This window comes from Primulina eburnea, chromosome 11 (genome assembly GCF_022965805.1).
Source record: "Primulina eburnea isolate SZY01 chromosome 11, ASM2296580v1, whole genome shotgun sequence".
Lineage (NCBI taxonomy): Eukaryota > Viridiplantae > Streptophyta > Magnoliopsida > Lamiales > Gesneriaceae > Primulina > Primulina eburnea.
In genome coordinates, this window is record NC_133111.1 from 25,662,817 (window position 1) to 25,666,407 (window position 3,591).

The following is a 3,591-nucleotide window of genomic DNA, read 5'->3' on the forward strand; positions in this document are numbered from 1 at the left end:
CTCATATGCATTGTTATATCTGCCGCGGGTAACAATGAGCTAACTTGTCATAGAGAACAAAATACATATAAAGTAAAATGGAAGGATGCTTGTCTTAATGCACCTACTTGCTTCATTGCCTTAAATGGTAATATTTGGCATAAACGACTCAATCATCTTAATTTCAAATCCATTGCTATTATTAGCAAGTTTAAACTGGTATCTGGCTTGCCTAACATTGACTTTGCCAATGATAGAATTCGCAATCCTTGTCAACTAGGTAAACAAGTCCACTCAACCTTCAAGAACAAAGGAAGAAACTCATCAGCAAGATGCCTAGGACTTCTTCACATGGATTTGTTTGGACAGATACCGTTGATGAGCTTAGGAGAAAAGAAATACAATCTTGTGGTAATTGATGACTTCTCCAGTCATACATGGGTAACTTTCTTAAGCTCCAAAGATCAAACCGCAGCTCAACTAATAAAGCTTCTCAAAAGACTTCAAAATGAGAAAATTAATGCAGTAGACAGAATCAAGAGTGGTAGATGAACTTAATTTATGAGCCAATTCCTGTAATCTTATCTTGAAGATCATGGCATAAAACATGAACTGTCAGCTGCAAGATCACCTCAACAGAATGGAGTAGCTGAAAGAAGAAACCACACATTAAAGGAAGCAGCTAGGACTCTGCTGGCAGAATCCGGTATCTCACAACGGTTTTTGGTGGAGGACATCAATACAGCCTGTTATACTCAAAACCAGTCTATGATCAATAAAAATCATGAAAAGACTCCATATGAAATCTGGACCGGCAAGAAACCAGAAGTTGGATATTTTCTAGTTTTCGGTTGTAAGTGTTTCATTCATGATAGTGACAAGACACAACTATCCGCATTCGACGTAAAAGCTGATAATGGTGTCTTCCTGGGATACTTAGCGGTGAGCAAAGCATATCGAGTTTATAATCAAAGAACTCTCACTGTTGAAGAATCCATATATATTGTAATTGATGAATCATCCATATGTCATGACAATAGTAGTAGCTGCGTTCATGATTTGATCAATAAACTTAATGCTACTAACCTTGAAGCTAGTAGTGATGACAACATAGATTTGAGAAAAATAGGTAAACACATCTTGGAGCAAGATCCATCCGCTCAAGAACAAACTCAACAGAAAAATGATCCATAAATTCTTCAAGTTGGAGGAAGAGACTCTAGTACAAGAAGATGAAATCACTCAACCTACCGATTTAAATCCATTTGGGCCATGTCTCCAGTGGAAAAAAGGACCATCCAATCGAGCTATTCCCCTCTTAGAATTAGAAATCAAATGATAAATGAATCTATGCATGCAGCCTTTGTTTCTCAGATAGAACCTAAGAAAATCGATGATGCACTGCGTGATACAAACTGGATAGAGGCTATGCAGGAAGAAATCAACCAGTTTGAGAGAAGCAAAGTCTTGCATCTAGTTCCTCACCCTGAAAGTGTACAAGTTATTGGCGCCGATGGGTGTTTAGAAACAAAATGGACGAAAACGATTGGATAATAAGAAACAAGGCTAGATTAGTGGCTCAAAGCGATAGGCATGTGGAAGGAATAGACTTTGATGAATCATTTGCTCCTGTAGCTAGGCTAGAAGCAATTAGAATATCCTAGCCTTTCAGCATTTAATGATTTTAAGGTATATCAAATAGATGTTAAATCTTCATTCTTAAATGGTTTGCTAAACGAGGAAGTATATGTAGAGCAACCACCTAGATTAATAATCACCTTCATTCTGATTATGTTTATAAATTAGTTAAAGCGTTGTATGGACTAAAACAAGCCCCGAGAGCATGGTACGACACGTTAACTAAATTCTTGTTTGAGCATGGATTCTCAATTGGAACGGTTGACAAAACTTTGTTTAAATTCTGAAAAGATGGTAACTCGCTTTTCGTACAAATATATATGGACGACATAATATTTGGATCAACTAATCCTAAATTGTGTAAGAGATTCTAAAGGATAATGTTGGAACAATTTGAAATGAGCATGATTGGAGGACTAAACTTCTTTCTGGGGCTGCAAGTCAAGAAGTCAAAGAATGATATCTTCATTAACCAAGCCAAATATACAAAAGATATGCTGAAAAAGTTTGAAATAAAATATGCTCTCAGACTGCTACACCAATGAGCTCATCAATCAAACTAGACAAAGATGAAAGGGGAATCTCTGTGGACACAAAGACGTACAGAGGATTAATTGGTTCACTATTATATTTAACCGCTAGCCGACCAGATATTATGTTTGTTGTCTGTTTATGCGCACGATTTCAAGAAAATCCCATGCAATCTCATTTTATTGCCGTTAAATGTATTCTTAAATATCTTAAGGGCACTATTAATGTGGGACTTTGGTATCCAAAAGATTCCAGTCTACATCTTGTAGGATATTTAGACGCAGACTATGCCGGTTGCATGATCGACAGGAAAAGTACAAGCGGTTCATGTCAGTTTTTGGGTGATAGACTGATATCGTGGTTTAGCAAGAACAAACGTCCATCACTACATCAACCGCTGAAGCGGAATACCTTGTGGCTGGAAGTTGCTATGCTCAAATGCTATGGATACAACAACAATTGAAAGACTACGACATTCAAGTCACTGAATCTCTTATCTTCTGAAAAAACGCCAGTGCAATATAAATCACATATAATCCTGTTATGCACTCCCGAACAAAACACATGTTAGAGTAGGTGCACGTCGATCCAAGTGTTGGCCGAGTGTTCACAATGAAACTCTATGTATAAACAGTCTTTATTTTAATAATATTTGAATTTATCATTTTTGGAACTTCTTTATCTGTATACTCGTGCTAGTTGCATAGATAAAGCCCTTGAATATACAAATACTAGAAAGAATATGAGATGCTCATATGATGAGTATCATGAAACTCATATTTGTAATACTGTATATTCTAAACGGTTCCTATTCGATTCAGCCGCCACAAAGAAGGATATAGGCCGCTCGAGTTCGAGACTAGTATCTGCGATGTGAGTACCATGTTTCATTGGTAGGGGACATTGTGATGTCCGAACATGCAGATAGGTGCTCCTTGTAGAGTGCACTAAACAACCCTCCATAAAGGACTTTCCAAGTGGTTCTCACTTATCGAGTGGAAAAGTCCTAGTTTATGGTTGTACACCATTAGTCCTTATGACCCGGGACAACATTGAGACTCTATGTGCTAGAATTACACTTTGACTTGTTTACCGACTCTCATGGGGTCTTCAGGTGGCAAGGTTGGGTGTTCTGTCGAAACATATAGGAGTCGATGCATTGAAGTCGGGGATTCACCGCTTACCTTCGGGTATGGATATCCTATGTGTTCTCATGTGTATGTAGGTTGAAATATCTTATCAAAGTATGGTGGTAATTATGAAAAGGGTTTCATTGATTACACCATCGATGCAACTACGACATGACACATAGTATCGATTCATTGACAACTCTCGATAAACCAATGATTGTCGAATCGGTTGGGATATATGAGTTGAAGGGACCGTACTGAACGCTAACTATAATTGGATGGTTCTTGCAGGCACTATCATTTGATACCTAGG